Genomic DNA, 19,678 nt, shown 5'->3' with positions numbered 1-19,678 from the left:
GACTTCCCAAATGAAGTGACAAGGGGTTGAACACTCAAGCCTGGTGCCCAGAGTGGCCCCGTGATCTCTGTGGTGCCGCTGGGCCCAATTTATTCAGCATCTATGCTACCCGCCTGCTAACAGACAGCCCTAAGAGCTCTCCTCTCCAAACTAGGGCCTGCCTCTTGCATTATGCAACATCTCTCCACCTAGAATATTCCCCAAACTGAGAAGCTGTTCATATAATAGACAAATGCTCCAGCTGGACACTTATTTTTATTATGTTTAATTCACTTTATCCATTGCTAATTTCCCTTTTGCCGTGTGCCTGTCAGGAATCCATGTCTCAGCAATTCATGGAGCAGAGCAGCCTAAGCATATATCAGGCTTCATAAATAGCACCCCAGTGGCTCGGGCTTGCTGACAGAGCTGCCAAGCAGTGCTGATCTACTGTGATCTGCCTCTAGAGACACAGTCCTCTGGGGTCAGACATGGTAACTGTCTTCCAGCTACACTTCCCGTTTGCTCCCTATCTCCCCCTGCAAGTCCTTCTCCCCCATGCCCTCCCTTTCTGGCATCTTTACTATTACATAGTAGCCACGACAGACCTCTGGCAAGAACCCGAAAACCCTATTCATGCTAAGCACTGGGGAAGGATTTGCTCCAAGCACGTCCCAAAATAGATGGCAACAGGGGAGGGTAAAAAGGGGTTGTGACCTGCTGCTTCAGAGAAGGGCAGAGAAGCACAGAAGGATGACAGGAGTCGCCCATGGGCACTTGGGGAGCTCACAGCCGAGTCAGCTGCCAGCCCATTCCCAGGCTCAGGCTTTATGCACACAACCACCCTTCTTGCCAGCAGGGGAAGCAGGAGCATCAGCATTCCAGATGCCTTCAGAGGCCGGCTGGCAGCACCACACCGAATAACCCCTTGGAGGTTATGCAGAAGGTCACCATAGGAACTTCCCAACCGGAGCCAGACAGAGGCAGAGCTCATCTGCCATCCTGATGCCTGGAACTGTCACTGCACAGATTGCTGTTCACCTCACAGCTAGTTTAAAGTCTGAGTTCCCCCAAATGGAAGCTAAAATAGGTTATCATATGGAAGCAAAGAGCACTAGAATTTGAGCTCTGTGCAAAGTAATCTTTTTAATATGCTAGCCAAAACTAAAGCATCTAAAAATGTTCTTTTCATGCCTATAGAAAATAAACAGATCATTGTTCCTCATGGAAATAATCCTCTCCCCCTCATGTTTCGACCCCTCTATATGTAATCATATCATTTGGGATTGAGCAAAATGTTTATTTTTCTGCTGAAAACTATTAGTCCAATGTGGCATGAGCTCATGAATAGTTCCAGTCAACACAAATTGTATTTTCCAGCAGAGGAAAATATTCAGCCTCCCCCACTCCTTAAATCAGTTCTAATTATTAGAGTAGAAGAACCAGAGATGCCCTCAGAGGTGGCAAAATGAGTGTTACTCTCAATACAGAAAGAGAACAGGCAGAAATAAAGCAAAAAGTCTTCCTGGATATGGAGCCAAAGGAGATGTCTGGGGTCAATTTGGCTTCATAACATCAAGGGAAAGTTAGTTATGCCCTTCTCTGAGGGTCAGACATGTAAAACAATGATTTCCCTTCCCTGCCACATCCTTCCTTTTTCCTCCAGCAGTCTGTGAAGAAGGAAAAAGGAAACTCCAATTAAAGAGGAAAAAAACAATAAGTACATCAAAATATGGAAGTGATTAAAATTTACAGCCATTAGATAAACAGTCACTATGTGCTGCTGATTTATTTTGTCTTTCCCAAATCCATTTCCAAATGATCATAAACATGAACTCACATCTGGCCTTAATAGTTTCATAGAGCCACATCAGACGTTTGGAAAAAAGTCTGCAGAGTCTGTTATCCCAATGCATTCACAACAACAAAACACACTCACCCATGAAGTTGAACACCAAACTTCAAATATCAGAGAACACAAAAATCTAACCAAGTAGGTGGATTATTTTTCCTCACCGACAACATAAACAAAGCTTACAATTAAAATTTAATATTTTATTTCCTTTTAAACTAACCACGTATGAGCTTTTAGACCACTGAGCCTTTTTGCGTTTGTTACAACCCTTAGCCGGGTGGATGTAAAGCCTGACTTTCAAAATCTTCTGCTTTCAGAGAGCAGAAGACAGGTTGGGTTGTCCCCAGCTTTGTTAATTATTTATTGTTGCCATCCATACTGAAGAAGTGCACTCAGGCCCCAGCCGGGATCAGTCACTCCATGCTCAGCTTCGCACACGCGTATGACAAACCGGACGCTGCTCCTCGGGGTGCGGGCCATGCCCCCAGCAGTGGGGGAGAGGGGGCACAGAGCCCGAGGGCAGCACAAGGCACCCCGGTCTTTCAGATGAGCAGTAGCAGAGGTTTAAGAGCCAGGGAGTACCCTTGCTTTGCTAGCCTTCCGTAAAAATCTGTATTTCTGGTCAGGGAGACTTACTTCACTGGGCTCAAGCAGGGTACAAGCCATATAACATCCACAAAGCGTGTTACTAGACATAAAGTATAGAGCTGCCTCTCCCAAACCTGGGCACAGTAGCTGGCAGGAGACAGCTGGAAGGCAGAGGAAGATAAATACTGTGCATATGGATGTCCCTTCTTTATGTACAGCTTGGGGGAAGTTAGGGAGCAGGCAGCAGAAGCAGTAGAGCCTTGGACCTACTTTACCACCACACTACAAGGGACTACCTGGAGCAGGTTTGGAGAGTCCCATTTTGTTTCTATGTATAGTGCGGAGCTGGAGTTTCTGAACCACAACCCTACCTTCCTCGCTGTAAACATGGAACATGCCAGGTACACAGGATGGCACGGTGGAAGGTAAAGGTTTTCTGACAGAGAAAATACAACTTCTTTTGCAGAATATTACTAGAAAACAAATTATCTCAGGACAACCAGCAATCTTTTACCCCTAAGGAAAGGAGTTATTGAATTGTATTTTTTAAACAAGAAGAAATATTTTAGACTATATGTAAGAGAAAATACAGTATACTGGTGGTTGCACAGGGAGAAGAAAAGTTACCTCCTTGTTCCTTAGCAGCTTAAAAACTGGCAATTAGCAAATCTGTATGCAAATGTGATCAAACTTGACAGGCAGAGCTACAGTTATACAGTAATAACACCAATGGAAAAATACAAGAACAAGAACAATAATATTTACAGAAAGCAGAAACAGCAGGTAAATATTTTTATACAGTATAAGCTGTATACATCTTAAGTGTTTTCAGCATTACTCTCAATGTAATTATTTGCCTTGAGCAGTCTGTAACAGTCTTGGGAAGAGGTATTGTGCAAACAATAAATACACTACCTGCCACAAAAAGGTTAAACAGGGACATTGTAAGACAACAGCCTGTCAGACAGAAGTGTGTTGAGTCAATGAGAGAGGACTGCTCAGTGCACTTAGAGGCAATTTTAGCTTGCCCTTTAGCAAGTTTGTATATATCAACACTTTATGGTATTATGGTCACTTCCCAAAGCACTAAATCAAGGCTCGGGTGTTGTTATCCCCAGCACATTGCTAACACAGCAAAGAGCTCATCTCCAGCCAAATGGCACAAGCAGACAGATGGGCAGAGCAGGAAGATTCTGCAGAAAAGCAAATTGAGAAGGAACAGTTTGGTGCTCACTTACAGACTGCAAAGCTTGTGGTTTGGTTTATTGTCTTTTTAAATTGTTGGCCTTAGAAGTAAGAAAGGGAGAGGAAAGAAGGGAACTAGCAAATTCTGCTGGCTGGCGTGCAGAGTTTGGTGGGTGACTTGCCTAAAGCGGGCCTTAAAAAGAGGGACTCAGCAGTGGAAAATACCCTGTGGTCAGCACTAGCAGGTGCTCCCTGAAAGTCACACCGATACCTTCAGCTTACAGGGCGCTTACCACGGGGCTGCACTTCACCATGCTGGCACAGCATTCTGCCACAGCATTCTGCCACCTTTCTGTGCAGCTTCAGTCAAGCACTGCAGGAAGCTGTACGGAGCCCAGAGCTGATGGGATCCCACCACAGAATTGTTGTATATAGGTAATGAGACACCTGACCAACAGAGGGATGTTCCAGTGCAAGAAGCTTACTGCATGTGACATTTTGGGACAAGACAACTCATGCCCTGTCATCACCTAAGCAGTCTTGAAAAAGTCTCCCTCTGCTCTTGAGAGGAAAAGCTGCTAAAATAGGGTCACAGTTTGATTCCCTGCCTTAATACTTCCATCGAGCTCTTCCAAAAATTCAGTCCTAGGGAAAAACAAAGCTAGAATAGGCAGTGAAATATCACAGCAACATGCTTCCCTTAGTAACTATTACAACAGCAAAAAAACATTGCCCAAGTAACTGGATCGTTGAATCCACATTTAGATAGCCTAACAGGCTCACCTTGAGAAAATACTCCTTTCCTTTAGGTAGCTTTTGTGTCGTTTCCTTTTTTAAGAGCTGGAGCAAATTTGATGGAAAGCAAGCCTTGATACTAAAATGTTTTGATTTCCTCTATTTGCTGTTGAAGTAGAAGAGGATTTAGTTCAGCATTTTTTTTTACGAGGCCATGACCAAACAGACACAATCGGTATTATATGTTCCTATAGGCAATGCGTCACAAGAGCTTTGCTGCTGATTTGGTAATGTTATCCGTGAGCACACTAATAAAAGCGTGTAAGCACACACACAGAGGCACCTAAAAACAGTAGAGCAACGCAATTCTCTGGGAGCAGCAATACAAGTCAGAGTCAATCTCCTTTCACCTTATGCCTCATTAGAAGAGAGTTTCTTCTGTGCCTGAACGGGGATTTGATATTAGCTTTCAATTACCTAGTGTACATTTTAAACACTTCCCCAATTACCTTTGCCACCTCTCTCCCATTACAGTCCCACAATCGATATATGGGCTATATTCCTTTCCCAAACTCCAGTGGAATATAAAAAGGCAATGTAGGTAATAACACCAGCCTGCCTGTAATCCCAGCAAGAGGGTATGTGTTTTCTTACCCTCTTGTATAATGTCACCCCCTTCCCAAGCTGAACTTACTTTGGTTGCTGGATTTCACTTCGGCTCACTAATGATTATTATCTCCTCTAGCAATAAATAGAAAGACTCTGGCTTGATTCTGCAAGGATATTTATTACCCAGGGTGCCCTTTGATCCTGTTTAGTCTAATTGAGCCTGGCACACAGCTCCAGGTTGCTAATGTACTTCCACCATAAACTATATTTGCAGACAGATGGAAGTTACACGATTGCCTCCTTTTGCTGCTATTAGCGAAGCAGTCAGCTCCTTACTTTTACTTACAATTTAATTACGAGGCATATGGAAATGTCGAGAGCACTGAAGCCAAGGCCCTTGCACAGATTTCAGTGCTCATTCTTTCGCCTTCAAGCCACCCCATCTCCGTTTCAAAGGCTCAAGTAACTTCTAAAACAGCATCTTCAACAGCATCCCGAAACAAAGAGGGGGGTGGGCTGCTGCCTTGGGGAGGCTGCTCTTCCTTTGTGTGAATTCAGCATGGTGGAATAAGCAGCTAGCAAAACATCTGCATTTCCACTACTACAGGGCAAGGAACAGAGGCTTTTCTTGTGACAGCTGATCCCCATCCCAAGATCACTAGCACTGCCTTGCTAAGACAAGCAGCTCAGACAGACATGCCCCAGCTGTCATTAGGCTAGTTAGCTTGGGCAATGATCTTAGAATAGCTGGAGGTACTTAGACCTCATCAGCTAATCGCCTGGGCATTTATTCAACAACAGCTCTCTGAAATGTCAGAGACCTAGTAAAAATTGAGATGCTTCAACTCCTGCCTGTTTTTAAATATCAAGATGCCATTAGCAGTGCTCATTGCCCTCTAGGAAGCAAATGGAAGGAACAATGGCAATTCCTGGGCTCTTTTCATCCGTCTTTCATCTCCCTCCTCCCCAGATGCCCACAGGGAGAAAGACACTGCTCTCCAGGGCCCCCACTCCGTAAAGTGGGCAGGCACAGGCTTCAAGGTCCCCTGGACCAGGAAGGGCTGGATGAGGGATGCCTTCTGGCCATTACATTTCTCAGTGTGCTTTTCATCCTAAAGCAAGCTGCACACATTAGCCATTGCCAAGATACAGATAGCTTCTGGCTGGTTGAGGTGCCCAGTGCAGTGAAAAGGTGAGTCTCAAAGACCCCCTTTCCTGGTAGTGATGGCATCTTCCAGCCATCTTACAGGAAAGACCCAGGAGAGAATCATATGGCTCCAGTCTGAGGGCTCAGGGTACAGCTCTGACAGACAGCAGTAGCCCTCACTAAAGGGAGTCCATTAAAATAAGCTGTAGAGCAGCTCAGCTTTTCCTGCTGTCTCATTACCTGAAGTTTTCCTTGTTTTATTTTACTGTTTTCAAACTGAATCCACAATAAAACAAACCTGAGAGTGGAAGCAAACCAGAGAAAATAGGGGAGGGGGAAGGGGAGGATGGAAACGTGACATTCATTTCCCCCCCAAAAAGACACCTGACAATTTCTGTTGCTGAGTGACAGTTGTATTCAGGGGGATAATTGAATGCCTGTCAATTAGACAGAAAAATCAGATCAAACCTACAATAAGATCCCTGCAAAAATATAAAAAAATAAAAGGAACAGACAATGAAAGCAAATAAATCGTAGAGTGCTCTAAAGCACTCTTGGCCTGACCCATCCTGAGACTGAGTGGTACCCTACTGTGTGAAAGGGTAGGCATGAGCCTTTTGGATAGCAATGGGAACATAGCAATCCATTTCCTCTGGCTTAGAATCATTTCTCTGGGCCCATAGACCTTATGCACCTCACTTGGGGCCCTGCAGAAAGTATATTACGCTTGAAAGAAGCTTCACCTTTAGCAGGTCAAGAGAGGTGCCTAAACACCTGGTGATACACACCATGCAACATCTGGATAGAAAGGGTGCTCTCATTTCACCATTTGCTCAGGACATGAGAAGATTCTCACCTGCCACCATGCCCCCTTCCTCCCTTCTCTCAAAGGCTGAAAAATCAGCAAGCTGGTGCTCCATGTCCACACTGGTGAAGCAAGAAATTCCACCCTCTAGTCTTACTGTGAAATTCAAAAGCAAACCCATCATTTTCTTTGACAGAAGCAGACACAGGACTTTTGTGTTCCCAAATCATGTCTGTGTATCCTGTTCTAAACACTGATCCCAGCATGCTGGATTCTCCATAGCCATGAGTCACCACTAGCATTTCCCCCCTTCCTTGCTTTTTTTTCATCTTTTTCTCTCCTTTAGAAAAATATCTCTCTCCCCCTAGCTTGCACGTTTTCTCCTTTTTGTTCCTTTCCCCGAATAGAAGCCTACACTTCTCTTTTCCCTTTCTCGATTTCCATTCTCTGTTTCACTGAGTTCAATTTAATTTAAACCAAATTGCTTTATTGGTGCCACTGAAAGACAAGGATTGCAAAAGCCATTATAAACGTGTACGATACACATTATATAAAAAATATTTAAGGAAAGAATACTCCAGCAAATGGAATCAATATATTCCACATAAAGCATTACCAGGAATGGAAAAAAAGAAGTGAAGTCAAACTCTTGTTAAGTGCGCCGCAAGCCTACTCAAAATTCAGAGCTGATAACATGTTAGCACATAATCAGCAGCATTCCAGCTCCCACTGCCGTGCTCACCCTGGCTCCCGTGCCCCGACTCTAGCAGAAATCAATGATCTCTTGCTATTTCAAGGATTCTGGGCTGAGAACTAGAGCTGTTGCCTTTGGATCTCTTCTCACTGCGCTGCTGCAGATAAAAAACTATAGATCTCCATCTCTGTCACTTCTGAATCACATTTCGGAGATGTAGCAGGCAGGCGCTGAGGGTGGGGAAAACGTATTTACATAGTAATTTTAGACCCAAAGAGGGAAATAAGTCTATGGCCATTTTTAGAAGGCAGCCTTGATCAGCTCTGCCTCCAAACATGTTGCCTTGTCCATCTTTGAGTCTCCTCTATAAATAATTATTAGATGCCTAGGGACATTGGTGGCAAGGAAGACTCACACCCAGAGGAGCGAGCAGATCCCTTATTACAGTCCAGAAACTGTGCAGTTCCACCCTTCCTGAAGGAGTCATGAGTATTTCCCTCCTCAAACTTATTTTAGCAAAACCCTCCTTTTTACCTTATCATCACACAGCCAGCTAGCAAACCTTCGCCTGTTGCACTTCAAAGAGTCACCTTGAAGCAAACAGTATGCTGTGTGAAATGTGGTACCACTCAGCAAATGCAAAGCTTAGAACGTGGTCCCCAGTGACCAACGACGAGGCTTCAAAGGCTAAAAGCATCTGAAGTCAGTGTAAATGGACAGAGATTTTCAGAAGCTACAAGCAATCTGTAACACAACCAGTTAACGCAGGGCACTGTGGCTTCTGTGGAATGGACCTGGGGGGGACAGAGCCAGCTACCCTCACCACTGGGGATTTCTGCTTCTTCCTAACCTTTTCCTTCCTTAACCCACTTTTCCCATTTCCCCACACCTGCGCACTCCAAGCAGCAAAGCACACTGCAGTGCTAATGGTCCCTTCTTACTCCATTTCCCCACCAGGCCAGACAGCCTTGCTTTGAGCTGCAAGACAGTTCATTGTTTTTGCTTCTCCCTTGCAACTGTTGTGGGATTATTGGCTCATTTTTCTGACAACTCCTGCATGCCCCAAGAATCCCAATACAGACAAAATACTCTCGCCTCTCAGAGAAGAAATTAAGTTTTCTCTGAAGAAGCAATCAGTCAGAGTGTGTTCCACTTACTGCAGAGATTAAGAGGACTCTGCTAATAGTTTGCTTTCTAGAACAGAGCATGTCAGTGCTGCCTCCCTGCCACCACACTGCCTTGCTCAGTCTAACAGCCCTTCTGGGGCTGCCTGCCAATTGCACAGCTTTTAAAGGCACCTTCAATTTCAGATCATACGAAACACATGAGCACCTCTATTCCTTCCTCTCCTCCTTCCTCTGGACACCCTTTCTCAAATAGTTTTGGGGACAAGTGATAATCCAGCCAAGATAATGCTGGAAACAAATGGGAAGTTACTCTCTGTACTTTCCCTTGTAACCATTTTCTCACTCTATTCAAGCCAGATGAGGGTGGATTTTAAGGAGGATATGCTCAAGGGCTCCAGACACCAGTAAGTGGGTAGGTGAACCCTTTCAGTGCCGAGCTGTGGAATTGAATCCTGCCCATTTAACTCATCTGCATTCACATTCAACCCATCACCACAGTGGTTGACGGTTAAACTCTGAATGGCCAGTGATCCAGAAACATTTTGGATTCTCATCCCAAAACAAGCAGAAGTTTGACTTAAAGGACATATAGCTTACATGCCACCTCTCATGGGAAGTCTTCACAGAGTGACAAGAAGAGAGGAGGAGAAGTTTTGCCAAGGCTTGTGAGGGACGCCCATGAAAGAGAACAAAACCGTTCTGTAGGACAAGTATTTCTTCTTTTGGTATTCTTGGGATACAGCAGTGCAACACAGAGTAGACCATTTCAGTAACTGCCCAAATGCATTCAGTTACAGCCCTAATCAAATCACAGAATGGTTTGGGTTGGAAGGGACCTTGAAGATCATCTAGTTCCATCCCCCCTGCCATGGACAGGGACATCTTCCACTAAACAACTTTTGTTCTTTAATTGATTATCACCTGAGAACTCCGTTTCCTGCTTTTTCCATCTGCTAACAGAAGTGAAAAAATGCTTGCTCCCCTCCCTCCCCATTCACAGTCTGCTATATGTGAATTTACTCAAGGGCAGGAAAGATAAAGCTGCAACAAACAGCCATTCATGCAGCAAATCTACCAAGCAACCTGCTCACAAATACGTCTCCACCTCTGACCCAGCACCTGGCCAGCTCCTGCAAAGCACTACACATGGGTTAGTCTGTAACGCAGCGACTGGGCAGGAAACCACAGAGGAAAAACACCCCTGAAGCAATGAAAAAATACTGATGGTATTTGTCAAAGCAAAGTTAGAGCAACAAAATAACGGTGATAGCTGCTAAATTCTGAATGGGAATGAAGTACACATCCAGTGTCAGGTTTAAGCAGGTATCTAAGGATTCGGCTGTCTAACATGAGCCATTTGTCTGGGCCCAGAATGCATGGGGGCAGAGGATCTGCTGCCCTGTCCTGTCCCCCATCCTTGTCCCCTCATCAGGGAACCAGTACATCTAGAAAACAGGAGAATACTTGTGATTTTCATTCAGTTTTGTCAGTCATTACTGGAAACAGGGCTTTTTGCCCAAAACACCACCTGCCTAAACTTTCTGACAGCTTCTGGCCTCATTTCCAGCAAGTTCCAACAAGAGGGTACCTGTCGTTCCCCTTATACCCTTGCCAGAGCTGTCCCTGCAGTGTTCCTCTCCCTTTCTCCCCAGTATCTAACCTGACTGGGTCATTTGGAGGAAGGAGGAAGGCTGTGTCTCCTCCCCAAAGACCATTTGGCACCCTCTGCATCAAACACCACCTCCCAGGTGGATCAAGGCCATCTCCATTACTGTTAGCTGTGCCTGGTATATTAATCACTCCAGATACAGTGATAAATGCCCCTTACTCATCTGTGCTTCACTTGGGTTTGGTCCTTAACTGTGTCACCTTCTGTTTCAATGTACTTGGGTTATAGATACCACCACCCCTGCTTCATGATGTTGCTATCAAGCATGTGTCCCACTACAAACACTGCTCTAGCCTCTGCAGTAGCATTTTCAGGGTTTCAAGGTCACATTAGTGGAAGCCAACAGGAGACTACCTCCACTGGGATTCAAAGCTAATGAAAAGATTAAAAAACCATTGCTGACAAATGTTCTGGTTTAAGCTGGAAAACAAGACCAGAACAGACTGGGATTCCTCAGCACCTCCCCACAGGGTGCTGGCCATGTGCCAATACTATTCAGCTTCAGTCCAACCAAAAGCAAGTGAGGAGAGCTGAGGGGGGTACAAGCCTCTTCCCCAGCAAGATTTTCCTCATCCCAGGATTTAGAAATATCCTGTGATGCAAGAATGATATTGGCACGTCAGCCAAAAATACCATGGAAGAACCCCAGTACATGCCTGTGTCCAAAACCTCCTAATATATTTTAAAGTTTCTATCATCCTTAAAACATCCCAGATACTTCCATCAGAGACTCCATGAACTGGGAACGAAACTCTAATTTCTGGGAGTGCCAGGGGAGTGACCTTGTGAGTGCCCTGAGTCCCAGTAAAGTTACAGCCTCTGGTTCATGAAGAGCCACCTGCCTGTAAAGAACCCCAACCAGAAATGATGCAGATGCATCCCAAGAGTGGGAAGAACACCAAAGGCTCTCACACTTAGATTATTTGCCAAAACTCCATCCCAGGCATGTTCTTGCAATTTGTTTTCATCCCCACCTCCAAGTTTTATTATAAATTACCACTTGCCAAATGCAACCTGGTACTTACAGATGCAATGATTTCAGGACAGAATTCTCTCCTTTGGGGAAATGAGCACCACAAACTATAATAATTTTTTCAGATCTATAGTGGACTAATCATTATTAATAGGGATAGCTATCTCGTCCTCTGGCTTATATGTCCTTAATAGCAGATAAAATGCTTGTAAAATAGTTTCCTATTCAGTATATACTGATTGCTTTCTTCCCAGACATACTATTTCTCAGAGCTATCACTGTGTGAGACTCATTACCCAGAAGGCTTTGGTCATTGACAAATCTGGTAAACCCTTCGCTGCCTTGAATGAAGGTTCGTAATGTAGCTTTTGTCCATGCTTTTCTATAGCTCTATTTGTTTCTTGCTGTTCTCCCCCTGGAAACCTCCAAATAAAAATGGATTTCATTGCATAATGCAAACAAAGCATGCCCTAGAAAGGCCTCAAATGAAATTATGGATGATGCTCTTAGTTTAAACAGCATCTTCGTGGTCGCTCTTAACAGACTGATTTCTCAGCAGCTGTCTGGGTACTACAGAACAGCTGAAAGGGAGACAGGTCACAGACCCAACTACCCCAGCACTCGGGCTCTCAATTAGTCTAAGCTTTCCCAAGATTAACTGTCTACTCTCCCCCAGAAATCCTCATACCTTACCCTCAGAGAACATAGTCACCTGCACCAGTTAATCTTGGAGGTGAGGGCAGAGGCCAGGTGTTCATCAAGGTGCAGACTGATCTGGCATCCATGAGGGAGCCAGCACACGACTGCCCTAGCACCCCTCCCAAGGGAATGAGAGAGTAACTGGCCCAGCAGCTGGCCACAGTCAACCCATCACAGCCCCCACCAGGTACATGATAGAGGGAGAGCAGCAAGTCACATAGCATGCCAAAAGAAGAAGAGTCCATCATCTCAACAGCCTCCTTGCATAGAAGAGAAACGCATAATTCATTGGTCAGATAGAGTCCTTCTGTGTTCTGATTATGAGATTGTAAAAGCACATATTTAGCAATATAAAGGCTGAACAGGTCACTGTGCCCTGTAGGTAAGGCTATTCAGCCTGACATGTAAATTATAGCCCTGCTTGCTCCTTGCTTTGTTCTCAAATGCGCTAAGAAGCACCCAGCAGTTGTTCTGATGCCCATCTGACACATCACAGTAAGATTAGGTCATTGAGAAAGGGATAATTGAAGTGAAGTATCTGAGGAGGAAAATAGAGGTGGGTTGTAGCTAGGAAGAGAGCCATCCTTGAATCTGAAGATCCATGCTTCCGCTTTAATCAGAACATCAGTGAAAATTGTTCTGTGCCTGTAGGGACTGCGATTTAGAAGGCAGCTAGAACAATCCAACTGGTTTGTTACTGCCACTATATAACGGCAGCAAGATCCTTTCCCTTCCAGTGTTTACTGACTGGGATATTGAGGAAAAGAAAAATACCGACCCCTCAGAGAAACCATAGATCTAGACAAATTCTTTTATCTGCCCTTCCTCCACTTATTGCTATTAATGACTCTCTAACCCAGCTCAACAAGGTAAGGACAATTTCTCCACAAGAAGGTATGTCTGAAGGAGAGGCACACGCTGCTGCTGTGTCAGGCAGTTGTATGGAGAAAGGTCACCTGAGGACTGCCATCCAAAGACAACACTGGGGACCACAGGCTCACTGGGCTGCATGCATGGCTGAATACAGTCGTGATGCTCGTGTGCTATGCAACAAATCTCAGCATGCTTCATGTATATCATGAGACAGAGTCAGGGTGAGTGTGCAGGCAGATTGAAATACAGCAGGAGAACAAGGCAACTGATGCCCTTACATCATTTCTTTTCAGATTAGAGTCCCACGGAGGCAGGATACTTGCACAGATCAAGGTACACCAGCAGAACAGGTTGCCCTGCTAAAGTGCAAAAAGTCAGCAAGGTGCCTGTTACTAACTTTCAGAAATACCTTTTCCTTTCCACTTGTCACAGTCTTCTGCTGTCTGAAATAACTCCCCCATTCTGTCATCCAACTGTTTACTGGGGCAGGATCTTTCATTCTATATGTAAAGCAGGGACCAGGTCTCTCCTTCCTTCCCACCAGCCTACAAGGCAGGTATCTCCTAGACTACCTTGCAGCAGGAAGTACCCACAATTTTTCAAGCACTGTCTGTCAAGAGCACTTGGATGAAAGGCCAAAGCTGCGAGTTTCCTTAACTCCAGTAGAGACACAGCTACATATCATACCATTTATGCCATGATCTGAGATTTGTTTACTGTCCAGCCAGAGACAAGCAGAACAACTGGTAGCAACAAATGCACTTTGGTGCTCCAGCACAGAGCCCTTTAATTTACCAGCTATGTTCATCCCTTTGCCCAGCAGGGAGACCAGAGACCAAGGCAAGAGCTCCAGAGAGCATGCCGAGAGCTTGTCTAAATTCATAAGAAAACACAGAATGAATGAGCTAGAAAGTGTTCTCACTTCACCTACATCATGAACTTCCTCACAAGCCCCTCCACCACCCAAAGCAGAAGATGGAGGGCATTTGACTCCCAGGAGACAGGATAGCAATAGGTGATAGTTCTGTGACACAGGATTTCTACATCTCAAGTCCCACATGTGATCTGTAACTTCTACAGAGCTACCAAATTCTAAGAACCATACCACAAGACAAGTCTCATAGAAGGTGATTCTAAGTATCTTGCTGAAATCTGCAGAAAAATCTTTCCTTCTAAAACAAAAATGTAGGATAGTGTCTTCTGTCACCTGGGCATGTGTGAAATGCAACCTTTTCAGAGATTAAGTTACTATATAGTAACCAAAACAGGAAAAAATACTGGGTCTGGTGCATTCGTGAAGAGAAATCTCTGCTAAGAATACTTCCACACTAAAGCAGCCAATCTAGTTTCTAACACCTCACTAGACCTCCTGCTCTAAGACAAAACTCCAATCCTAGAAAACAAGAGGTGCCCTCTGATGTTATCAACTGCCTTTCATTTGTACATAATTTTTCATTTAGCTAGTTTAGAACACCTGGTACCCCACTAATTGATGATCATTTTGAATCCTAAACATTATCAACTGCATTGTGTTTATCACCTGTTTCTCTCCCTGGCCCTTGAAGTCTCCAGACTGTTTAATTAGCAAACCTACAGTAAGAACCATTTACTTACAGGCACTGGAGCATACAATTCCTGTTGAAATCAGATAACCACAATATCTTTGCAAATCTGGCCTCAAACCTTATGTTTTGGAGACAGAAAATTGAGTTGTTCTCTACCAAGGAAATTGCTGCAATACCAAAGAACCCCAAACAGACACTCGGTCCTTGCTGTCCAAGCAAATAACCTAAGTCTAGGCAACAAAATGAGGCAATTAGAGATAATGACCCAGCATTTATTCTTTTCGCTGAAGCTCATTGAAATGAGCAGCATTATGTTGAAGGTATATTTAGCTTTTGGAGGGGCAGAGCAGGAAAGGGATTGGATGTTTATTTCCCAATTATCTATCCTGCTAAGTACTGAAAGGAAGTTCTTTGGTAGAGATGCGGGTAAAAAAAAAAAAAGGTGAACCGATAGTGAAGAAAAAAGCAGTGAATGAAAGCATTGTCTATCTGTCCTAAGTCTGGATTCTTGGTGTCTCAAGATGCTTTTATTGTCTACCAGTTCCAGCTCAGAACAGATCCTACCACAATAGGCATGGTAAGAGGCAATCTGCTCCTAAACTAACAGCAAAAAAATTGTCACAGAAGTTAAGGAAAACCAAGCATCCTGCCCTGGCCATGCAGCTGCTTATCTGGGGAACAGACCCTCCCCAAGTCTCATATGTCTGGAGATATCCGTGTGCTCAGCCACCCTATTGAGTCCGGGACCAGTCCAAGATAAACACAGCAAGAGGAGGCTACCAAGAACAACAACAAATATTGAGCCTTTCTGTAAACTCAGTGAACTAAATGGCATTACACAGAGGTGCTTTTAGTTCATGGATCCATAAGGTTTTGCTTTTCTTCTGTTCCAAATTTATACTTACCAGTATAACTTGTAGCAATCTGGAGGGAATAAGACTTCTCAGGGATATTTTGCAACTTCCACTTAAGCTCAGTCTGTCTTTATATTCACTGTCATCTAAACTGTGAATATATTATATTTTTTTCCTCCAACTTTCCAATTTTATCATCTACCATCAGTGTGTCATTTACGTGCAATACTGCCTAGATGGGAGCCCGGGATTTTTATTTATTTATTTCTTATTCAGGAAATTCACCTTAATGTGTTATAGTACAAAACATAACAGCCATTACTGGGTTGGATAGGAAAGTTAATATTTCATTTTCTGTGGTTTATGTCCTGATGGCTTCCTACTAACATCAGAGGTAATTCTCACATATTTCACTGGGAAATGTAATGGGGTGGAAAGACATTCCCCTAGCTCTGCAATCACTATTCTAGCTGAGCCACAGATGGAACAGGGACTTGCAGAAGTGCATTGGTGGTGTCTATTCTGGCCAGACTTTCAGCAATTTATATAAGATACTAATACGTTTGTCAGAGAGACAACAGACATTTACTTTTTCTTTTGTTTGTTCACAACACAAATGAGAGAAAAGGAATGGATGCATTTACTGAGATACGATCTTTAAGTTAGTGGCGTGGAAAATTGCATTGATACTTCCTGAGTAAAATGATCAACTTTATTGAACAGCAGCAAAAGCTGAACATTTGCATAAGGCTTTTAAAAAGAAATCTTCATCTTCCCTCTCTGACAAGTAAAACAGGAAGTAAAGCAATTTTATCTGGATGTTCTCCAAGGCATAAGAACTTAATTGGAGACCAATTTATTTTGGGGCAGAGGAAAACATATTGATCAAGGGCTACACAGAAATGCGAGGTGTAAAATTGGAGACAAATTGAGCTGAACGCGCTTTGAAGGGAATTTGATGGTTTACAAGTCTGGAGTATGTAGCATGGTCCTTTCGGCTCTAAGCTGCCAGCCTGACTAACTCACATTGACCAGGGAGTACAAGGCTACACTAGGGGTGAGCAATTCAAATTACGCTGATGATCTTGCTATTTTTTGTGCCAGTCTACAGGTAGTCTCCCTATAACCAGCAATATCAACGGTATATGCAATCTCAAATTCATCAAGAAAAATAAATAGAATCTAGAAAATGAATCAAATAATGCAGCCCCACAAAGATAGACCAGCTAAACAGTCTAGAAGCAGCTGAAGAATTTTTATTGCCAATATAATTTCTTCAGTAGAAGCAGAAAAAAATCTCCTCTCCCATCACAATCCTGCCTTTTTCAGTGAAGTCCAAATGGCTTTCTTCTAGACAGCCATGAAACCTATCCCTTGTCCTTCTGCACATGGAGAACACTGCATTTATTGCATGTTACCTGGTAAAGTTTCTACAGAATTCTGCCTTGCTCAGCCCTCTCCCTTAATACAGTTCATTAAGGTTTAAAGAGTTATTTATTTACAAACAACGCATACAAATATCTTAAGGGCGGAAGTCAAGAGGACGGAAGCAGTCTGTTTGCAGTGGTGTCCAGCGACAGGACTAGGGGCAATCCTTGCTCAGCCCTCTCCCTTAATACAGTACATTAAGGTTTAAAGAGTTATTTATTTACAAACAACCCTGCCTTCTCCTGCCTATAAGCTTTTAAGCCTGTTGGCTCGATCAATTAAAATCTTAACACTGGCAGACCTCCTTTACCCTTAATTTTTAGATTTCATAAGACTCCTGAATCATGACTCCAGACAAACGCTTTATCCTATGGTACAGGTAGATTATCCTTAGCCCCATAGGGTTCTCACTCACGTAATCCTGTCTAGAAGTCACACAGCCTTGCCAATGCCTGAGCCCAAAAGTTCCCTTTCCTTCCATGAATATCACAGGCTCAGAGATTTCTTTTGTGAATGTGTATATGCAACTCTATGCACACTTCAAAAAGTCTTGCTGTTGGGCATCTGAAGTTTGTCAGGCTGATTTCTAGAAGCCCTGGGACCATATGAACCTCACATCCCCTGTTAGATCTCCTCTGTCTGGAACACTGTGGACAGAGATAAGTCGTCTTTATTTAAAGAAAAAAGTAAAAGCACACAGAAAGCCACAGCACTCCCAGGACTTTCATTATGATTCAAAGGAAGAGCTCCCTGCAACAGCTGTCAGCAGCGTGGCTGACATTCTAAGCCTCTGACACCAGTTAAAAGGAAGCTCAGCCTAAGGGGGTGACGACAGGTAAATAATCCAGTGGTCACAACTTGCACCAGTCAGCTGAAGTTTGCATTTTCCAGCTCCCTTCCTCAGATCAGAAGCAGCTACATCGCACACTCCAACATGAAGGACCCTAGCACCAGCTTGCTTCTGAGCTGGAAAGACTTTGTCCCATTTCCCACTCCTTCCCCCTTCTGCTTCTCACTTGCTCTCCAAGCCCATCCCCTGCGCATTGATTTAATTATTCATGAATTGGAGCTCTAGCACTCTAGTTAATCTCTTGCATTCTTTTCTTCCCAGTTAAGGTGAGTGACAAAGCCACAGTGATGCATGCAATGTTGATTGAAGTATTGATCAGCCTACACCATTTGCCAAACTGGAACAGTCAGTGCTAGTCAGTCCCCACTACACCCCAGGGCATCCAAGCTGCAGATGCTTTGCTCTGCCTGACAGCATTGCTGTACCTGCAAAGACAGTAGCACAACTCCGCTCCGTGCTAGGGCACATGCAGCAAGGAGGTTTTTAACATCTGCAGCAGACTCTCACATCCTGGTTCTTCTGGTGGTGCCAGCCCTTTTTGCTCCTTTCAAAATACAACACATGCAGAAAGATGTGCTTCAACAGCCTGTCATCCCTTCCTCATCCTCAGAGCCCTCACAGCAGTCACCTCCTGGCCAACAAGCCTTCAGCCAGTGCTGAGCAAAGGAATAAAGCACATCCCCTCCTTTTTTTGCTGGGGCTGCCTACTCAGGGTCCTCAGAGTAGTCAAAGCCCTCCCCAGCTGCAGAATCCCTTGTGCATTTGCAGGGCTCTGACTCCCATACCAGAGCTTGATGCAGAAGGACAAGTGGATTGGTTTGTAGTGGCAGTGCAGTACAGGAGCTCTGGTTTGCTGACACTCATGCCGTCTGCAGCGATACCAGGGGCACAAAGTAGTATCAGGTTCTGCCATAGAGCACCCACACTGTGTTTGCAGGGGCAGCTATTGAGGACATCAGTGAAGCAAAGAAATCCTCAGGCTCAAAACCCTGCTTTGGGAATTGGTATCAACAGCAAGTATTCACTAAAAGTACACAAGAGGAGAAGCCAAACAACCTTGCCCTGTATCATCTCCCCATTGCATGCCCAGACACACACCTATGCTATCCCAGGACCTGGGGCGCACTCTGTGCAAGCCAGCATGAACAGACTTGTGCGAAGAAGCAAAAGAAAGCAGAGGCCTGTCCCTTTCAGCACCTGAGCCTCTTTGAAAATCCAGCTTTTGATTCACTCTGTAAGGAGGCGATCAAGTTTGGGCAGAACTGGCCCCGAGGATTTAAAGATATCTGCAAGAAGGGAAAGCGAGGGAAGGATGCACCCAGCCCTAGCTTAAAGGCAGTCACCAACTGCCCTATAATACAGTCCAGTGACCAGATAAAGCCAACAAGGTGCATTTGCAGCAGGAACTGCTCAGCTGTATGCCTCAAACCTCTCCCCCCCCTTTCCTCCACCAACAGTGACCCCATACTCCCTCTTCCCCACTGTCTCCCTGCCATAAGGCAGCTTTTTAAGGACACATATGGCTGTGACTAATGAAGCCAGTGGTTTCACATTCATTAACGGGTGTTTGATCTGCCAGCCCTGGACTCTGCAGCCTTGGCACTCGCTGCCTGTGATGCCTGGCAGGAGAGGAAGGGATCAGACCCTGAAGCTCACAAGGGTGGGAGAAGCTGTGGAGGGAAGGACAGTGCATTGAAAAATTAGAGGACAGCAACATACGATCATAATTTAGCTTAAAGCAGCAGGAGGAAGAATTTCTCAGGCAGCTATTTTTGACACCAAGGCTGCTATAATCTCTTGCCCTTCTGTGCTGCCTTTGTGCCTGTTCTGTTCTCTAAGGAGAATTTAAAGGTGAGCTGTGTTAACAGGGAGAAGGGGGGGAGACATTGTTTCTGATCCCGAGTTAGTATCCAGAAGTATGTGTTGGCCTAAAAAGCTCCAGTAAGTATCAGTGATGAGGACAGGCTGAGAGCCTGCTTCCCACCTGGAGAATGGCCTGTATTTTCAGTTTGCTGAGGTGCCAGTGAATACTTCTGAGACAAT

Source organism: Egretta garzetta, unplaced genomic scaffold, assembly GCF_000687185.1.
Source record: "Egretta garzetta isolate BGI_Z169 unplaced genomic scaffold, ASM68718v1 scaffold365, whole genome shotgun sequence".
NCBI lineage: Eukaryota > Metazoa > Chordata > Aves > Pelecaniformes > Ardeidae > Egretta > Egretta garzetta.
This window is presented reverse-complemented; position numbering follows the sequence as displayed.